This window comes from Sphaerodactylus townsendi, linkage group LG02 (genome assembly GCF_021028975.2).
Source record: "Sphaerodactylus townsendi isolate TG3544 linkage group LG02, MPM_Stown_v2.3, whole genome shotgun sequence".
Classification (NCBI taxonomy): Eukaryota; Metazoa; Chordata; class Lepidosauria; order Squamata; family Sphaerodactylidae; genus Sphaerodactylus; species Sphaerodactylus townsendi.
In genome coordinates, this window is record NC_059426.1 from 5,514,462 (window position 1) to 5,536,249 (window position 21,788).

A 21,788-nucleotide genomic window follows, 5' to 3' on the forward strand; every position below is an offset into this window, starting at 1 on the left:
TGGGGCAGTCCAGTTCTTCACCTTTTTTGCTCGTTTTCCAACCATTTGAGTTGTTATTACCAGGTTGTCCATGTTGTTGCTGCTCAGTTCAGCCTCCACATCTTTGGCCCAACTTGCATTTTGGTTGTAGTTCTTTGGGCTGTCCCAAATGTTTCTCCAGAACTCAATCGTTTGTTCTCTGTCTGGCTCTCCTGTGTTTCGTTTCACATCTCCACTTACATTCTGGTAGAATCGTTTCTGGTTGGAGTAGAAAAGTTGATTCTGCTTGAATTGAGCAACCCTTGCTTCGAATCTTGCAATCTTCTTTGAAACTGCCACCATCTGTTGTTTGACCACCTCTATTGCCTCATTGAGTTTCCTCTTGTCCAGGTGGTACCTCTTAACTAGGTCTGCTTTGATTTTGTCATTTTTCAGCTTCTTCTCCTTCATGCTTTTCAGTTTGCTGGCATCCGATCGTAGTTTGCTGATTTTTCTTCCCAGTCTGATTTTCCACTTTGGAGTATCTATTTTCGGCCTTCTTTCTGGGTGATACATCTTTACCCCTAGCTCTTTAGTAATCACTACTGCAGTGCTGTACATAAGCTGGTTTGTTTCATGCAGTGACATTGTTTGGATTCCAGCAATGACCTTGTTTGCATCCTTCAGTGAATTGAGCAGATCCTTCCTTGGAACAATCTTCAATGGTGGCAATCTTGTATGTTCGTTTGTATTGCTCATGTGTTCTAGGATCTTCTGCATCAGTTCTTCTTGCTTTTTTGTCAATTGGGAACTTTGGGTTGGCTCCTTTGGAGGTGTGATGATTGTTGTTTCTTCCTCCTCTTCCTCCTCTGTCTCTTGCAGTCCTTGAATTGTTGCCAATTTTGTTGAATTTCTTTGAGTGTTCCTTGGTATGTTTTCAATACCATTGTCTTGTGCTTTCTGCTGGATTTCTGCTAGTTCTAGTGCACTAAAAACTTTGTTCCTTTCAATATATCTTCTTTGATCAGCAAGTCTTTGCTCAGTAATTTCTGTGTCTGGGTGAAGTTCTTTCCAGACTTGGTACATTCGTTTGAGGTATCCTCTTTTTGATGGGTTTGATTTGTAGTAGCAAGCCATAATTTCTCTATTCTCTGCACACGAATATTTTCGACGTTTGTTCGGTACTTCCAGTAGTCCTGCAGTCTTCAGCCCTGGTTGCTCAGCTGAAGATCCTGAGTCCTGTAGCCCATTTTCCGCCAAGTGCCCAGGTACTCCAGCACTAGACGCGGTCCTTGTTGACCCGGGCGACGACCGATCCGGTATAAAGTTTCTTTTTCTTGTCTTCACCATGGTTTTGGGTTTTGGGCACATTTAGTCTGGCTCCTCATCAGAGGCCTCTCTGGTTTGGGTGGCCCTCCAGCACAGCCCTCTGACTCATTGGAGCACACAAGCCCCACCACCACACCAAGGTAGTGCCCTTTGGGGGGATTATTATTATTATTATTATTATTATTATTATTATTATTATTATTATTAATTGGGTTTATAGACCGCCCTCCCCCGAAGGGCTCAGGGCGGTGAACAACATATAAATAGAGCACAATATCAGATTAAAATCCAGAAGTGTCAATTAATACAGGCTCTAATAAAATTAAAAATAAACCCTACCCCATTAAAATGCAGCATTAAAATTAACATTAACACAAGGATGGCACCTGCTATCAATTCCCTCAAACCCCAAAGGGGGGGAGCGGTAGGATCCACTTGATGTTATAAGAGAAAGGAAAGGGCCCCCCCCATCAACGGCTAGTCTCCCCAAAGGCCCGGCGGAACAGCTCAGTCTTGCAGACCCTGCGGAACTCAGTAAGATCTCGCAGGGCCCGGACAGCTGGTAGGAGAGCGTTCCACCAGGCCGGGGCCAGAGCTGTAAAGGCTCTGGCCCGGGTGGAGGCCAGCCATATCATTGAGGGGCCAGGGATCACCAGTAGGTTGGCCTCTGCCGACTGCAGAGACCGATTCGGGATGTATTGGGTAAGATGGTCTTAGTAGTTCTTCAAAGTTTTCGGAAGAAGGTCAGTTTGACAGGATGAGCATAATGCTTTAAAATGTTGTCCTGTACACAGAGAGCTTACTTTCAATCAAACAGTGAATTTTTTTTAAAAAACTGCATCATCAGATCTCCCAGGGACCAACGAGAAGACCCAATCAAGCATGTCAAGATTTGAAAACCATACTTTTCATATTATTCTTAAATGTAAAAGAAGCAACGGAATAAAACCGACACATTGGAATGGTTGCATTTGTAGACGGGATTATTAACATAGGTAGGGGGTAGTATTGAGATAATTGCACTGGGGGACAGAGGAAGTTTATATCTTGATAGGTTTCATAATCATGTAAGAGAACATTTAGAAATAACAATAATAGGCCCTTACAGACGACTATTTGCAAAACCCTGTTGGCTCTGCCTTTATATCCAGAATGATAATTAAGCTGAGTTTCATTCTCTGTTTCAATTTTCGCTCGCAATTGTGTGTAACTATTTTTATATGGTTATTATGTTGTCATGAAAAAAATATTTTCAAAAAGATGCCCTGTTGGGCAATGGCCCCGTCAGCCCACCCGCATTCAAAATAGTCTTGCCTGGCTCCAGGAATGGTGTCTACAGGCACCATGACACTCACAAAATGCTTTCATTGTGTCTTCCTGCATGCTAGGGGGTTGGACTTGATGGCCCTTGTGGTCTCTTCCAACTCTATAAAAGACACTTGTGAATCACCACGAGGCACAATTGCTGCGGGGGATGGGGAAGAGCGAGGCCAGTGACGCCCCCCCATTAAAGGAGGGGCGGAAGGGAGGAGTTATGCTAGAGAAGGGCTAGCGTCACCAGAAGAAAGGAGGGGCGAGCGAGACTTTAAAGCGGCTTCCCCTCCTTTGTCCCGGGCCACGTGCTCGTCGGCTTACGATTTGCCCACCCACCTCTCCCTAAAAATTTTTATTTTAATGCATGCTTATTTTGTCATAGCCCTGATGATTGGCGGTTTGGCGCATGGGTATGGCTCTGGAAGGGAAGGGGAAGGGAGCTAGGGAGCTACGCCTTCCCCTTGGGCACGGCAACAGCAGCAAGAGGCGACCGCCCTAGTCGAACTGGGCCGAAGGGGAACATTTCTGGCCAGGAGCGTCCGCCCCGCAGTGGAACGAAGCTCGGAACGAGGCACCCGCCCTGCTGAGCTGTCGCACGTCACCCGTATGACCAGACCCAGACCCATGCTTAGCCTCATGCTTCTGCTCAATAAAATGGCTATGGCCAATTTATTACCCCAGCAATTGAGTAGTGTGTATTATTGGTAAAGGGACTCGCACAAAAAGAGATCCACCCTCGGACAGCAATTCTATGTTGGGGTCCCTTGTAGTACAGTATAGCCAGCCGAAGGCAATGGCAGACTTCCAAATATGCATTTTGTCCTTTTATTTTCTCCTTCCCGCTTGCTGCCTCTAAGCAAATATTCTGTTGACAAGCTCCCTTTGTGAAAGGGGGCCTTAACTGCGACTCTGATGTTTCGCCGCCACTACCGCATCCAGAGGTTTTTTTGCTGCTCTCCAGTTGGCATCCTAATTGTTTGACAGAAACAAAAGGACCTCATGCCACACATCACCGTGGCTGGAAACAAAGCTATAGCAGATTGCAATAATCCGTGAGCTTGGATCTGTAAGCACAGCTCTGAGGAGACAATTACTTTGACACTCTGAATAGGGGAGGAAATGTAAAGCGAGCAAGACTGGCTCAGATGAAGGCCGCGTGTCTGGTTTGCCTTGCAAAACGATTGAAGCTGAACCCGTTTGTCTCTCTGAGTATTGCTTTTTTTTCCTGTCGTATTATTTGCATTGCAGATTTGCTCCCCCTCGTCATGGGAGAAAAAAAAAATCAAAACACCACCCATGAGGGAAACTGTGGTTATTGTAGAAAAAACTTGTAACACCAGTCTGTGACCTTGTGGGAAGATCAAATCAATGACATATACGAAAGGTAAATAACAAAGGGAGTTATTCTCTCTCTCCCCCCCAAAAAAATTGTTCTCCAGGCAGCTGCCATTTATAAAAGCTGTCTGGAGGAGCTTGATTGATGCTGTTTTCCAATCATTTTACCCAACTTTTTAGTCTAAGAAGGACAAAACAGTTTATTTACTGGATGGCAACCGTTCTCCCCCCAACCCCACAATTCACTGTTCTTAATTATATACTGGTTGGCTACTTGGAAATCCATCAAGATTTTTCTATCTCACCCTGCTTTTCCTAAAGAGCCGATTTCTGTAATAATATTCAGGCTGTGGAGTACTCATCTGACCAGTTCCCCATCTTCCATCTTGGGGACAGTAGTCCTTTCATTGGGTTTGCTTTCATATTTAAGAGGGTAATATCAGTAGTTCCCAATACCTGGGAGAATCAGTCTTTTCTTTGTATGTGTGGAGCAGGGGTAGGGAACCTGCGGCTCGAGAGCCGCATGCGGCTCTTCTACCCTTGCACTGTGGCTCCACAAGCCGAGCTGCTGGCCCCATCCTTCCCCGTCCTGCAGGCAGCAGGGCAGGCACACCAACTGCCCGCGGCCGGCTGGGCTGCACTGCGGGCTTCACCTCTCACCTGCCCCATTGGAGCAGGGCGGGCGCTTTCCCGGCGGCTGGCGAGGCCTAGCCGCTGGCCCCATCCTTGCCCACCCTGCAGGCAGCAGGGCGGACGCATCCATGCGCTTCTCAGAATGAGTGGAGTAAAAGGTAAAAAATCCCAATATATACAGTGTTATCTTTATTTTAAATGTCAAAAATTATTTGCTGCTCCAAGTGTTTTCTTTTCCCATGGAAAACGGGTCCAAATGGCTCTTTGAGTGTTAAAGGTTTGAGTGTTAAAGGTGTGGAGGATAAGAGACCTAAAACTGTGAGACCATTATCCCTTCATCGGTTATCCCTTCATTTCTCTGGAGCTGTAGGAAAACACATTATACTGGCTTGGATCCAGTGATGCACAAGTGGAAACATGAACAGACTTACTGCAATTCCACTTTTGCAAGATTATGTGCATCACTGAGCACTTCCTTTTCTTTACATTATATTGCCCAGAAATTGTTTGCACTAGATCTTGCACAAGTGGAAGCTCACGGTAACCCCAGGATGTTGGATCAACCACCAGTTCACCCTGCAGTTTTTTTCCCCAGTTGCAGTTTGCACAGTTCAGTATTCGACAGAGGGGGGTTGCGTAGTTTACATATATTCAATCGTGCCAAAAAAAGAGATGTGAATTGTATATCTTTGGTCACTGCTTTCCTACACACTGGGTGTAGTCTGCACAGGACAAATATAACCTCTTTAGGATGTTATTAAAACAACTTCACTCTGTCCCCCAAAACAAGTTCAGCTCATTATATTCCTTTCAACTTGGGTTTTTCAAAAATCATTAAACCAGCAATCTTTCCCCCCTAACCCGGATTAAGAAGAGAAGTTTGGATTTATATCCCCCCTTTCATGAGCTCTTAACCTCCTACGCCACTGCTGCTCCTACGCCACTGCAGCTCCTTAAGGAGGAGCTCTCCCTCCTCTCTTTTCTCTCCTCCCTCCCTCCCTCCCTCCCTCCCTCCCTCCCTCCCTCCCTCCCTCCCTCTTTCTTCTCTCTGTTCTCTCCTCCCTTCTCTCTTTTCTCTCCTCCCTCCCTCCCTCTTTCTTCTCTCTCTGTTCTCTCCTCCCTTCTCTCTTTTCTCTCCTCCCTCCCTCCCTTCCTCTCTCCCTCTTTCTTCTCTCCTCCCTCCGCCCTTCTCTCTTTTCTCTCCTCCCTCCCTCCCTCCCTCTTTCTTCTCTCTTTTCTCTTTTCTCTCCTCCCTTCTCTCTTTTCTCTCCTCCTTCCCTCCCTCCCTCCCTCCCTCTTTCTTTCCTAGGCAGGAGCAGTGCTGGTCAGTGTGGTATGGGGAGGTGGGGAGGTTCTCACCATTTGGGGGTAGGGGAAGGGTTGGGCAGCCACACAGACCCCCTGTGTGGCCAGATGTTCGCACCAGAAAGAAGGCGTGCACGTGCAAAATCAGTTCTTGCCCAAGGCACCATTTTCTGTAGATATGTCACTGCACCCTGTGTAGAGAAGCCCTCTTGAACAATTCAGCTTTGCATAGTTTGTGGAAATCCAGAAGTGGGAGCCGTTCCTCAAGATGGGAGCCACAACCGAGCTGACACAGCCATGGGCAGTGGTTGATTTCCCCCATTTACAGGGTCAAAGCCATTTCCCCCCATTTTACCCATTTCCCCATTAACCATTGCAGAAGGGTCTTGCTCAGATTAATGAAGTTGTCGTGGCAGAGCATTGGGGGAGGGGCAGTCCCACAGGTATGAAGGATCAAGGCCACGTGGTAGCCACTAGCTGAAATTGAGAGTGGTAACTAATGGGCAGTTGATGGAGTGACTGCAGAAAGGGAGTGATATCGATGCTCTGTCTAGCTTCCAATAATTTGCACCCATTGAAGTTTCCAAGTTGATGCTGAGGGGAGACTAAGGTCGTTTCCCCGCTTACCATCTGCTGCGCGCTACTCTCCCCAAGTAGTGCGGGGTCCCGCGGCACTCCTCACTACAGGGGCGGTGACAACGCAGCCGCCCCGACGCTGCCGCTCTCGCGCCCCCTCAGCACGCGTCATTCCTGGCGCTCCTCAAAACGGCGCCTTTTGATGACCCCGTGCAGAGCGGGGAAGCCCGGGAGCGCGACAGAAATGACGCACGCTGAGAGTAGAGCGCAGCAAAGGGTGATTGAGGAAAGTGGGGAGATGACCTAATGTACACAGCATTATAGATGTTTAGTGTTTCTGTTATTATGGGATGGATCCTGGTGGCCAGGCCAGCGTACCAAAGGGCCATCTCATGCTCTAGGCTGAGAACTGATAGCCTGCTTTTCCATTGTTCAAGTCCGGAAGTGGGTCAAAACAGGGTTTAAATAATAATGTAATGGCAATGAAATATTTCTATTTTGTATGTGTTTTGAATGCCAGCACCCTGGGAATTCCTGGAATAATACAATTGGAAGAGAGTGCCTTTCAGCATTAGCAAGGTCCATTTGACTAAGCACAGTTTGAACCTTTCTGTAATCTTTCCCTCTCCTTGATCCTTTTGTCTATGCCTTTATTGGATTGGAAGAGGCTGGCAGCAGGAACTGCTGTGAATTGTTATCCTTTGTAAACTAGTACATTATAAGCGCTCTAGAAAAGAGCAAAATTGCAATTTTGTTTAGTGTGTTTTTTCTGGGTTTGGGGGTAGGGCAGTGGCGTAGTGCCAAGCGGTGTGATGCACCAGGCACGAGCCGGCGCAGAGGAATGGCAGGGGTATTGCAGAGGTGTGGCGGGGGTGTTCCGGGGCATGGTGGGGGCGGACAGTGGCGGGCGGGGGCATGGCAGGAGCGCAGGGCCTCGGGCACAGTTCCCCCTTTCTACAGCTCTGGGGCAGGGTATGTAGAAGAAGAGTTTGGATTTATACGCTGCCTTTCTCTCCCGTCAGGAGACTCAAGTGGCATAGGAGGTTAAGAGCTCGTGTATCTAATCTGGAGGAACCGGGTTTGATTCCCTGTTCTGCCGCCTGAGCTGTGGAGGCTTCTCTGGGGAATTCAGATTAGCCTGTGCACTCCCACACACGCCAGCTGGGTGACCTTGGGCGAGTCACAGCTTCTCGGAGCTCTCTCAGCCCCACCTACCTCATAGGGTGTTTGTTGTGACGGAGGAAGGGCAAGGAGATTATAAGCTGCCTTAGAGGCTCCTGCAGGAGAGAAAGGGGGGATATCAATCCAAACTCCTCCTCCTCCTCCTCCTCCTCCTCCTCCTCCTCCTCCTTTTATCTGTATCTGTAACTTAGCTGAGAGCAGCGGTGGCATAGCGCTTAAGAGAGCAGCAGTGGCGTAGAGGTTAAGAGGTGTACTCTAATCTGGAGGAACCGGGTTTGATTCTCCTCTCTGCCGCTTGAGCTGTGGAGGTTTATCTGGGGAATTCAGGTTAGCCTGTACACTCCCACACACGCCAGCTGGGTGACCTTGGGCTAGTCACAGCTTCTCAGAGCTCTCTCAGCCCCACCTACCTCACAGGGTGTTTGTTGTGAGGGGGGAAGGGCAAGGAGATTGTAAGCCCCTTTGCGTCTCCTGCAGGAGAGAAAGGGGGGATATAAATCCAAACTCCTCCTCCTCCTCCTCCTCCTCCTCCTCCTCCTCCTCCTCCTCCTCTTCTTCTTCTTCGCCTCCTCCTCCTCCTCCTCTTCTTCTTCTTCTTCTTCTTCTTCTTCTTCTTCTTCTTCTTCTTCTTCTTCTTCTTCTTCTTCTTCTTCTTCTTCTTCTTCTTCTTCTTCTTCTTCTCACAACAGACATCTTGTGAAGTAGGTGGGACTAGGAGAGTTCAGAGAAAGGTGTGACTAGCCTAGTAGGAATGTAGGAGTGGGGAAATGAATCTGGTTGACTTCTGGCTCTTTCCTCCGAAATCTCTGGGATGAGGGACCTGGGAAGATCAGGGATCCTTGTATAGACTTGGCAAAATTCTGGTGGTGGATCCAACCCTAGATATATTTTTGGGAAAAATTGAAATACTATCTGATCAATCCTAACTAAGTAAAACAATACAAGACATGCAATGAATGCTGTTTTTAGGCGACATAACATTTTCTGCAAACATTAGACATGGCCTCCTTAGTCTCTTAAAAAAACACTAAAAACCAAAAATTGCACTCCTCAAGTTGCTTCTTGCTCCACAGGAGGGGGAAGTTTCTGCTGGGTGACTTTGGGCCAGTCACAGTTCTCTCAGAACTTTCTCTGCCCAGCCTACCTCACAAGGTGTCTGTTGTGGGGAGGAGAACGGAGTTTGTTGGCCGCTTTGAGAAAAGTTGAGAAGAGTGGGGCATAGAAACCAACTCTCCATCTTCCTTGGACTCCCCCTTTCTCCTGCAGTCCCTGCTTAATTAATTCATGTCGCCAACGCCAATAAACATTATACTTTTATTGCTTCCACTGAAACATATTGGTTCTAATATACTGGATCGAATGAGATGTCAGCACCCTCTTTTAGCTGGGTTCATAAGATGTGGATATTGCAAATCATATTATCACTATTGTTAAAATGTTGTATGTTCTATTTCAGTGATGGCGAACCTTTTTGAGACCGAATGCCCAAATTGCAACCCCAAACCCACTTATTTATCGCAAAGTGCCAACATGGCAATTTAACCTGAATACTTAGGTTTTAGTTTAGAAAAAATGGTTGGCTCTGAAGCGTGCGTTATTCGGGAGTAAGCTTGGTGGTAGTCGGTGACTTTGCCTTGAAGCAACTGTGCAACTCTTTCAACGGGTGAATCACAACCCTAGGAGGGTTTACTCAGAAGCAAGCCCCATTGCCAGCAACCAAGCTTACTCCCAGGTAAAGGATCATGCTTTAGTTCTTCACATGAAAATCAGTGGGGTTTAATCAGTGGGGTTCAACAGCACTTATCAGGGTTACCTACACTGCTTTCCCAAAACTAGGTCTTAGGTTTAATGCTAATAATCAAGCCCAGCGGCCCAGGCCAGCCTAGATGTGTGTGGGGGCACTCTGTTTGCGTGTGCCCACAGAGAGGGCTCTGAGTGCCACCTCTGGCACCCGTGCCATAGGTTCGCCACCACAGTTCTATTTAATTCTAATTCGTTTCTATCTGCCATGTATTGTATTGTTGTTGTAGTGAGCTGCCCTTATCCTGGCTGAGAAAGGGCAAGATATAAATCTAATAGACTACATAAATAATTGAATTTCTCTTGCCAGTCATATGACCTTATAATACACTGTCCAGGTCCCAGCCCCTGTATATACCTCTTTTTACAACAGAACCTACATAGTTCAGATGCCAGGGGGAAGGGGGCTGCATCTCTGCCAGTTAGCTGGGCTACCAGGGAAGCTGTCAGGACCTTTAAGATTTCAGCATAACTAGCAAAGGGAGGGGTACGTGCCAGTTAGGTTGAAAGGAGGTGGGACGAAAGGGTGGCAGATGCCAGCCATAAATGCAAGCAAAACGTTAGGTGTCTGCCGCCCTCTGTCCTCCACGAGGGGCTTTTATAAGCACTGAAGCCGGTGGTGGGACTCAGGGGCATGGTCATGCCCCGGGGGTGGGGTGGAGCGTGTCCCTCATAACTGCACCCCGCCTCAGTGTTTATAAAAGCACCTCTCAAAGGATGGAGGATGGCAGTCCCTTCTGCCCACCGCTCCGGGCAAAGGCGTAGCTAGGGGAAATGGAGCCTGGTGCGAAATCTGAGGTTTGGGGGGGGGGGCATGGGCAGCCGCTGTGATGCTGGAATCCACCCCCAAACAGCATCATTTTAAATGGTATTTAAACTAGGGAGCCCAGATTCTACTTTTAAATCTACCTTAAAGGGAGAATCTGGGGTCCCCAGTAAAAACAACATTGAAAGTGATGCTGTTTGAGGTGGATTATCCCCCACCCTGAAACAGCATCACTTTCAATGTTTAAACTGGGGACCTCAGATTCTCCCTTTCAATCCATGCTGAAGGGGATGGATTTAAAAGGAGAATCTGGAGAATTTTTTGGGGTGCCTGCTGCCAGGGGTGCAATTGTTAAGCTAGCAGCACGAAACTTTCAGGGTATCTTTAGGAGACTCTTCTGATGATATCACCCAGGTTTGGTGAAGTTTCGTTTGGGGATCCAAAGTTCTGGACCCTCAAAGGTGTAGCCCCCATCTCCTATTAGTTCCCATTGGAAACAATGGGGGATGGGGGCACCCCCTTTGGGAGTCCATAATTTTGAACCCCCTAAACCTAAATTCATATACACTGAGAGTGTGCCATAATCCTCTTTACCACACAGAATTTCTGCGAGATGCAAACGGAAAGGTAGACCCTTTGGCGAGATTGCATCATCTCCCATCCTTCACAAACATGTATACACAGAGAAACATGTATACACAATCTCTTTCCTGACTTCTGGAATAAATCCATTCTTTCAAGGTTTGGCAAAACAGGCTCAGCAAACAGTTGCTAGGAAACAAAAAAAAACACGGCTGCCATTTAAAAAGGCGTGTTGCTGAGAAGAAGTGTTCAAACAATAATGGAGGCTGGTTGAAGAAAACCAATGGTATTCAAAAGTTAGAGAAGACAGCAAAGAACATTCAATTGGAAGTGGTGTTCACCAGTTCTGCGTAAGTTGAGGAGAGTTTTTTGTAGCCACCACGGAAGCCGTGGAATTAATGTGGCTTTCTTCTCTCCCTAATCTTGCTTCCCGACTATTTAATGCCTCGCTAGACCTAAAAATAAACCCTCGGGCCCAATGCTTGTTTCACTTCAATTAAGATATACAGGCTCTGCGAAATATACATCGAACAGGAGCCCCATTTTCCGAAACAACTGCTTATCTCTGCACTTTGAGCTCATTAGAAACAGGCTCATGGGACTGAGCTTTAAATAAAGGCTGTTGGGGAACAAAATTACATGATAGTATCAAGAGACTTCCTGCTCTGGAAATATTCCATTTTATTAAGCTCTCTCTGTGTGTGTGTGTGCGTGCGTCCGTGTGTGCGCGCACATGTGCGGACATCATGATTCAGCAAAGCATTTTGCCTCAGCTACCTCTGAAGTTATGACAGGCGTTTACTGTAAATCTCCAAGGCAAATCTCTTCTGCCAAGGGCATATTGAAAGCCACGCTCTGAGCTTCTTCGTAAAAATAGACTTGATGTGACACACATTTCTTAATGAGATTTGACGTGTTGTGCAGGGGAGTGATATGAGAATGTGTCAAAAGTGTTTTACTTGATGGTGTCACCATTCCTGGATGGAGATTCTTAAGGACTTCTGAGGTTTGTAGGGGACAATTTGGGCACTTGGTCTCGAAAAGGTTCGCCGTCACTGCTATAAACAATAGCCAATTATATCAGCTCACCCCCAAATCACAGTTCCCACAACTACAAAACTAAAAGTGAACTAGCATAGAATCTGCTCCCAAACCCTCCCCAAACAGTCCCTGAATGGGTGGTGCCCCTCGGCTGCTGCCCAAGTCAGCAGCCTTGGGCTGCTGGTGGAACTCCTGTTGTAGCTGCCAGACCTCACCCCCTGCAGGTGTTTCCAATGGGGTGGGTGGGGAAGGACTCTCACTCCTTCCCATGGGCAGCAGGCGGCAGCTCACCAGGTGGACTTCTGCTTGGCTGGCAGGCAGGCAAACCAACAGGCAGGGCTGAACAGGTTGGCTGCCTCTGTGTTTAATGTGGCTTCATCTATAGATATAAAAAGTTAATAGTGACTTTGTTAGTCACTCCCTAACGCCGAAACGGCTGGACGGATCACCCCCAAATTTTCACATGACGTCCCTCCCTGTTGCGGGCAGGTAATCGGACCTTCAAATCGCCGAAAGTTCATACCTGAGCCAGGTAAAACGTCTTTTTCCTGGCGCACCAGGCCATGAAGCTGCCTCTGTTTAACTGTCACCCTTAGAATGTTCGTGCAGCCTGTCTGTGGCCTGAGGGCTTAGAATGTTCGTGCAGATGGGCAGAGATGAGCAGTGAAAACAGTAAATAGGTCATACTGGTAGTGAAACACATACACACTTTGCCATGTGAGACGTCAGGTGGGGTTCCCCCCCTCACTCGCAGGTAACTTTCACTCTCTGTGCCTCACCCACTGCTACCACACAATACACATTCAGCTCATCCTCACATACCTCAAACTGCCCTCCCTCACATCCAACCACCACTTACCCACTTCCTCACCCATATTCGCCGCAGCTCTCTTTTACTAAAAGCGAGCTGGAGTTTGCCTTTTTCTCCTAAGAAAATCCGCGGGGTGGGGGCGAACCAACACTACCTGCTCTGCTTCTTTTGCACATGGCCCTTTAAGAACCCAGGGAGCTGGCCTTGATCTGAGCGCCTCCCCACCCTGCCTCTGCTGCCTGACTGGGATCGCCTCCTTGCCCCAGTTCTGCCTTCCCCAAGCCAGGACTGTGCGTGTCAACCAGCCTCATGGACAGCGGGATTCGCACTCTGGACAGTTCCATTGTGGAATGGAAAGGGTTACCTTATACTAAAAAAACAACACAGCACAATATAACAATGTGAACTGAAAAGGGAAAGAGGGATTCCATTTGACGCTGTGGATCATTGGACCTGCATGGACATCTGTGGGGGTTGCAGACTGTGATGAGAAGGACAATTGCCACAGCAACGCGTGGCTGGGCCCCGCTGGTATTCTATATACAGGGTGCAACTCCTACAATTTCACCAGTCAAGGAGCACGTGAATCTGCTTGGGCCCAAGTTATCTATTCTGGAGGACAAAGGTGAAGAGATCTGAGAGCTAGTCCCTCAGAATCAAAGGCTGAAAGATTTCATTACATTAGAGGGAGTTGTAGCTTGAAATCTCATATTAAGATATGTTCATTCAGGTGCCAAGTTCAGTACATTGATAGATTGTAGAGCGGCAATGGAGAAGGAGGAGAAGGTGCCCGACTATTATGTGCTGCTAAACTCATTTCACCTGTAAAAGGGAGAATATTGATTTCATTCATCTCACTTAGCTGCTAGTATGACTCAAGGAACAAAAAAACCCCTTCGGTTCAATGACATCAGCTATGAAATGACAGGATCGTAGTTGAGGACAAAAAGAAAAGGTGGCTGGGAAAAAATGATGAATGTAAGTTCATTAAAAGATTTTAAAAACACAATTCGTCTTCATGAGGAGATGGAGCAGGAACCGTGGATTCTGGCAGTAGCTTCGGCCTGTGATGACCGTCACCACAACTCTTCATAGACGAAGCATAAATGATAGTGGATGATTCTTGAGCCCACGCACACTCATTCATAATCAACACAGAAAGAGCACAAAAGTTGGTGTGTAGAGCTTAGGGTCTGATTCGTTACCCATAAAAAGAACATAAGAACATAAGAACAAGCCAGCTGGATCAGACCAGAGTCCATCTAGTCCAGCTCTCTGCTACTCGCAGTGGCCCACCAGGTGCCTTTGGGAGCTCATGTGCAGGATGTGAAAGCAATGGCCTTCTGCGGCTGTTGCTCCCGAGCACCTGGACTGTTAAGGCATTTGCAATCTCAGATGAAAGAGGATCAAGATTGGTAGCCATAAATCGATTTCTCCTCCATAAATCTGTCCAAGCCCCTTTTAAAGCTATCCAGGTTAGTGGCCATCAACACCTCCTGTGGCAGCATATTCCAAACACCAATCACACGTTGCGTGAAGAAGTGTTTCCTTTTATTAGTCCTAATTCTCCCCCCAGCATTTTCGATGTATGCCCCCTGGTTCTAGTATTGTGAGAAAGAGAGAAAAATGTCTCTCTGTCAACATTTTCTACCCCATGCATAATTTTATAGACTTCAATCATATCCCCCCTCAGACGCCTCCTCTCCAAACTAAAGAGTCCCAAACGCTGCAGCCTCTCCTCATAGGGAAGGTGCTCTATTCCCTCAATCATCCTCGTTGCCCTTCTCTGCACTTTTTCTATCTCTTCAATATCCTTTTTGAGATGTGGCGACCAGAACTGAACACAGGACTCCAAGTGCGGTCGCACCACGGCTTTATATAAGGCCATGACAATCTTTGCAGTTTTATTCTCAATTCCTTTCCTAATTATCCCCAGCATAGAAACAATACTGGATTTCAGGGCATGGGTGTCTAGTCGACCCTTCTGAAGGTCCTTCCCACCCCTCCAGCCGGCGTGGTGTAGTGGTTAACAGGAGGTACACTCTACTCTGGAGAACTGGGTTTGATTCCCCGCTTGGCCACTTGAGCCGTGGAGGCTTATCTGGCGAACTAGATTAGCCTGTGCACTCCAGCACGTGCCAGCTGGATAACCCTGGGCTCGTCACAGTTCATTGGAGCTCTTTCAGCCCCACCTTCCTCACAGGGTGTTTGTTGTGAAGGGGTGTCGAGCCCTGGATCTGTGACTCACATCAACGTGAAGGTTTAGAAGTCTTTATTGGCAGACACACAGGCTGGAGTGGAAAAGTTAGTTCTGCTGGAACATTCAAACAACCCCAATATATCAATCTCCTGTTCACCTCCACCCTTTCTTTCCCTTCATACTATCCCACACTACAGTCGGAGAAAGACCGGAATGCAGGATGGACTTAAGGTGAGAGGAGTGAGATAATGGTCGAATCCCCACTATCGTCTTAGCCAGGTTTCAGAACACAAACTAACCAGGTTTGAGGGATGACCTCCCCATTGTTTGCGTGGCAGATTCCGTTTCTGGCGCTCGTTCTCCCCGTTAATCCGCGTTCCAGCAGGACCTGGTTGCGAGTGGCATAGACCCCATTAACACGGTTCAGAGCTGATCTGAGGGGAGGGATGAGGGTTGAAACCTGACTCATTTCCCACCCTGGAGTGTGACACAGAATTTGGGCAACCAATCAGCACTGCGATGCACACACAGCCTTTCCTTGGTTTCATTTCCGCTTTTGCGATTGGCCAGCAAAAGGGGAAGCAAACATTAAACAGTCAAACGCGTAACTTTGAATCATTCATGGTTTACACAGGTAACGATTAACTGTTTGCACATTTAAACATTAAACTTTTACACGCTGTTTTTTTCATCACACCCCTACAATGTACGTTTCCACAGCGGGAAAAGGTCCCGCTCCATCAAGGCATGCCAGCCAATCAGGGGAGACCGGCAAAGCGAGCTAGCCTGGTAGTGGGGACTGCTAAGAGTTCTGCAACCGGGTGTGTCTGTTGTGTGCTCGCTGCGGTGGGGAGGGAGAAACTCCGATGAAGAGGACACGGTTTCACAATGAACAGGTTTGGATCTGTGTGCAAATTTCAAGTGGGGATTCAACCAATGCTGCCTGGCCCTGGATGCCTCTATTTGGTTACCTAAGGAGCTGTTCTTCCTGGGACCATCAGAAAGATCCCATCTGGGTGTCAGATTCCAGCTCAGGAGTGAACTTGTCAGTTCATTTGGTATGATAGACAAAACGTGGGAGTGATTGACTTTCCCCCTTCTGCCTGTCCTCTGCTCCTAGAGAAAAGAGCCCAAACTTTGAAATACAATACCTTATGCCCCAGCCTACATCCTGTGTACAAGTCACAACTTAACAGATTTGTTTATCTATTCAAAAACGTATCCCAACACACTGTGATACAACACAATCTGAGGTGTCATATCTCACTGCGCTTTAGATCCCTCTTAGATCAATGGAGATTTTTTTGGAAGGGTTTGGCATATTAAACTATAAAATGCTTGTGAGAGGCCGCCGCCGCCGCAGGTAACCACATAAGGCAGAGAAGTGACAACGGAGCACTGACAAGCCTTATTGAAAACTAGCAGATGTTAACATCGAAGTACTTGGTGATGTATAAAATTTGATTTTTTTAAATTGTTGTATGCTTGCGTATGACTGCATATGTTATTTTTATGGGACCTTGCTCTACAGAAGGCATTTCGAAGCAAAGTAGATCAATACGGCCCTGGCTCCAGCCTGGTGGAACACTCTTCCACCAACTGTCCGGGCCATGCGGGATCTTGGAGAGTTCCGCAGGGCCTGTAAGACTGAGTTATTCCACCGGGCCTTTGGGGAGGCCGGCCGCTGATTGTGTGTGCCCCTCCTGTCCCTCCCTTTATCATTCTGGGAGTCCGTGACACCTATACCGCCCCCTTCTCCAGGAAGGTTTTTTTACTAATAGTTCTAACGCTGGACGCCATATGGTTTATACAGAACGCTGTAATTTTATATATTTTAATGATGTTAATGATTTTAAATGTTATTATTGCTATATTGTTTGTAATACTTGCTGTCCACCGCCCAGAGCCCTTAGGGGATGGGGCAGTTTATAAATGCAATAATAGAATAATAAAATAAATAAATAAATAAAATACACAACTCAGCAAGAACTTTGTTACCATAAAACTAGTAGGCTTGCCACCCCAGTGGCAGGGAGACCAGGTAGGGGATGAAATGGCATCCCAAGATGCTGTAATGTCATTTCCTCCTGTGACACCAGAAATGATGTCACCACGTAATGCACACTGTTGTTGGTAAAAACCATAGAGGTTGGAGATGTTCCTGGCTACACAGCTGGGTATACAGCCAGAAGCATAAGCATAAGCATAAGCATAAGCATAAGCATAAGCATTTTATTGTCATTGTGCACGCACAACGAAATTTACAGCAGCATTCCTCGATGCACACAATTTCAGACTCATACAATTTCAGACTCATGCAATTTCAGACTCATACATCATCATCCTCCACCCATCCCTACATAGCCCCAAATACATCAATATGAAGCAGCGGAGTTTAGCATAGCCACAGCTCTAGAGTAGAAGCTGTCTCTAAGCCTCTTTGTCCTAGTTCTGAGGGCCCTGTATCGTCTGCCAGATGGTAGCAGTTTAAAAAGAGAGTGTGCTGGATGAGACGGGTCCCTTAGAATATTTTGGGCTTTATTTAGACTTCGGGCATTATAGATTTCTTCCAAGGAGGGGAGAGGGCAGCCGATAATCCTTTGTGCAGTAGTGATCACCCTTTGGAGCGCCTTCCTATTCGCCACTGTGCAACTGGAGAACCATACACAGATGCAGTAGGTTAGGACACTCTCTATAGCACAGCGGTAAAAGGACACCAGAAGTTTTCCATCTAGTTGTTGCTTCCTTAAAAGTCTCAGAAAGTACAGTCTTTGCTGGGCTTTCTTAACCACCGCGGCAGTCTGTACTCCCCAGGTCAAATCCTCTTTAATCATAACGCCCAGGAATTTAAAACTAGCCACCCGCTCCACTTGATCTCCATTTATAGTCAAGGGCTGAATTTCTGAGCGATTCCTTCTATAGTCCACTATGAGCTCCTTTGTCTTGTTAGTGTTAAGAACCAGGTTATTTTCCCTGCACCATGAGAGCAGTCGGTCCACTTCATTCCGGTAGGCAGACTCATCCCCTCCAGAGATGAGCCCCACCACCGTTGTGTCATCAGCAAATTTGATAATGGTGTTACTATGGTAGAAGGGATGTTGTGGCATTGTGTGGTGCCGTTCCTCATTTTCCTCTTGCTGCCCTATCAGGAAATTGCTGTGGATGGACATCCAGAGTGGGGGCATTCAGCCACCATATCAAAACCTATACTGTTATGATTGTATTTGGGCCCCCAGGATCTACCGTATATACTCGTGTATAAGTGGACCCGAATATAAGTCGAAGCACCTAATTTTACCGCAAAAACCTGGGAAAACTTATTGACTCCAATATAAGTCTAGGGTGGGAAATGCAGCAGCAACTGGTAAATTTCAAAAATAAAAATAGATGGGGTGGAGAAATTGCCTTTGTCGCTTTAATTCTATTCTGTTTGAGCTGGGAGTCACACCCCAGCTGAAAGTATTTTTTTTTCCTAGTTAGGACTTTAACGACCTTCCTTAAGCATTACACCTGGTGGTAACAATGTCTTTACACTATGCTGACTTTGTAAATGGGTGTGAGAGGTTGATTGGTTCGTTTATGCTAACTCAGCAATAATTTTGTATAATTGCTTTCAATGCTCTCACTCTAGATCTACCTTTTCTTCTCATTCTGTTTCTATTGCCTGTTACTCTGTACTGCCTGAGCGTATCTTTGTTTTTGTGTATGTTATCATAGTTGTTTTGAATAACTTAAACTCTGCCAGACCAGCTTGGTTCGCAATATTTTCTGTTTTGATCGTTGCTTACAGTTTCATGCCACCCTACTGTTGTTTTACTGTGTTATTTTAACCTTTGATTATTCCTTCCTATTATTTTGTTTATTGAGAAGGTGCGGCTCTCAATAAACCCCCAAATTATTTTATTTTAAAGTTTCAGCCTCTGAGTTTTTGTTTAACCTTTTTAAAATCCTAACCCACGTTTTGAGAAGTGGCAGTCAGCCTCTTTCTCCACACGGTGGGATTTTGATAAATACTCAGTGGTTGGAAATTTTGAAGCAGATAATTGATTTTTTTTGTGCTGGCATGGAGAGTTAGGATATTATTTGGAAAACGCAGACAGATGAACTAGTGGTCAGAACTTGGCCCAGGCGTGTAACAGAGTTACAGGTTGTGCTGGAGAATCCAGGAAAAGCATGGCAGTTGTAGCTATCGACCTTGAAGTAAGCAGTGTCCTGGCAGCCTAGGAAACTGGAGTCAGAGGACAGCTGTTGGAGGTGCGGAGCTGATAAATTCTTGGTGATGACCAGGAGTTGCCAACAATGCATTCCAGATGGTTATCAGGAGCCAGAGAAGCCAAGCGAGAGAGCCTGGAGACAGAGGATTTGTTGGTGCCAACATTCAGAGTGGGGGCATGGACACGGATGGAGCAAATATCTGTGTGCACAGTGATTGCTGTAAATCTGTTGATATGGGACAGGCAAGGGGAAATGCTTGCTATGTGGCAAAGGAAGCAGTTTCCAAGTTGCCAGTTTGGTGAGTCAAGCTATGAAAAGTTCAGAAGGCGAGTGTTAACCAGAATTGAAGACCAGCTGAGAGAAGGACTGAGAAAAGCTCTTCTCAAGAGTAAAGAAAATCAAGTAATTCCATGGCCTGAAAAGCACAGTGTATTTGTGTGATGATCATTTCATGCTTTTTTCTCTGTGTGTAATGTAGTTCTATTGCTGCTAAATGTATATTGCAGATTGAAAGTCTTAAAGTGTACAAATGAAAATGTTTTTCTTGGGCTATAACTTTTGGAGCATTAAGCCCCAAAATTTTAGCTTAAGGGGGGCGTGTGGAGAAATTGTCTTTGTCGCTTTATTTCTATTCTGTTTGAGCTGGGAGTCACATCCCAGCTGAAAGTAGTTTTTTTTCTAGTTAGGACTTTAACGACCTTCCTTAAGCATTACACCTGGTGGTAACAATGTCTTTACACTATGCTGACTTTGTAAATTGGTGTGAGAGTTTGATTGGTTCGTTTATGCTAACTCAGCAATAATTTTGTATAATTGCTTTCAATGCTCTCACTCTAGATCTACCTTTTCTTCTCATTCTATTTCTATTGCTTGTTACTCTGTACTGCCTGAGCGTATCTTTGTTTTTTTGGTATGTTATCATAATTGTTTTGAATAACTTAAACTCTGCCAGACCAGCTTGGTTTGCAATATTTTCTGTTTTGATCGTTGCTTACAGTTTCATGCCATGCTACCGTTGTTTTACTGTGTTATTTTAATCTTTGATTATTCCTTCCTGTTATTTTGTTTATTGAGAAGGTGCGGCTCTCAATAAACCCCTCAAAATTATTTTATTTTAAAGTTTCAGCCTCTGAGTTTTTGTTGAGCTGTAATGCTGTGGCAAAATCCTGACCCATGATATGAGAAGTGGTAGTCAGCCTCTTTCTCTACAAATAGGTTTGGCGCTATTTGCGGGTCTCTGCCACTGACCCTCCATCTCACCAATCCCAAGGTCTCTGCCACCAACCTCTGCATCCCACAGCTTGTCCAGCTCACCCAGGTCGACTGGCTGTCACCCACTGAGGTAGGGGCCAGCCACTGCCAAGAAGAAGGCAGAGGCAGAGAAAGTGGCTGAAAGGGGGGAGGCAGAGAAGAAGGCAGAGGAGAGCAAAGCAGAGGCAGAGAAAGTGGCTGAAAGTGGGAAGGCAGAGAAGAAGGCAGGAGAGAGCAAAGACAGGAGAGGGGGAAAGCTACACAAGAATTAAGTGGGACCCTCACTCGCGTATTTCAGCACAAAAATGTGCTGAAAAAGTAGGCTTATACGTGAGTATATAAGGTATTTGCTCTAAAGCCTTTATAATTAGTTTACTAACTCCTAATAAAATTTGTGTTTGTCTTTTGAGTAATCAGTGGGTTGGATCCTACAATAATTTCCACTAGTGTGTATATGTATGTGTGTGTTTCACTGATTTCCACCTCCCACTGCAGATATCTGAGGGGCAGTATTCTGACCTGCAGAGGCAGAATGTCAAAGAGATAGTTGACTCAAACGGCAAATGGAGGCAGGGAAGTTTCATTCCACTAAAAGAAGTACCTTCGATCAGCAAAAATTGTCACTGGGATCCAACCCATTGTTTTGCATTTGGTGATTTTCACCTTTGGGTTGTCATGGATTTGCTAAACTATTTCGGAATAAACACGACTGCTCTGTGGTGTCAGATAAATGCTTAATTTGTCAGAGTTTAAGTCTTCTGATCTCAGATCATTAAGAAATTGAATGGTGATAAAAAAATTGCTCTGCACATAATCAGGGCAGTATGAACCTAAACAAAACATCCCCATCAATATCCAATGTTTTTCAGTATATTTATGTATTCTCCAAGTTGCAGGAAAGTAATACACAGTAAAAAAAAATCTTCCCCTAAGAAATACTTTAGGAGTGCTAAGAAAGACCTCGATTCACAATCTCACGACTGGTTGTCGATAAGGCAGGCTGATTTTACTCCATTTAAGATGATAAGATTAAGAATGGTCTCTTTCTTGTGTAAATGGTCAGAAACATGCTTATTGGCCCACCCAAAGGCAGAGAGAGAAGTGATTTTCTCTTGCTACCTGCTGCCAATCTTGGGGCATCTTTGTTCCAAAGACTGTTTTTCACGAACTCCTGGGAAAATGGGAGGGGGGGGGGGTTCTCTACGGGGGATAAAGAGGACTTTGAATGCTAGCTTTGTCAGAACTGGCTTTGCCAAGTGTGGTGTTTCGATGTCTATGCAATAAATGCTACTGATCAATACTTCAGAGTCCACTGATTGGCTTAAGGTTGCAAGACCTAACACAACCCTACTAAAATCTTACCTCTAAGAAGAGTCTCGGATCTCTCTTGAGGCCTCTTGGCTTATCACCCAGCCCTTATAAGGTGCCAGAATACTGGCCCAGGAGGACATGAAGGGGGAAGAGTATAGGTTTGCCAGGACTTCTGTTTG

General features: G+C 46.1%; 1 protein-coding gene across 1 annotated transcript in view; it reads left to right on the top strand.

The window, feature by feature from the left end:
- Positions 1-21,788, top strand: part of LOC125425876 — a 117,342-nt gene that overhangs the window by 13,925 nt on the left and 81,629 nt on the right. The window lies entirely within an intron of this gene.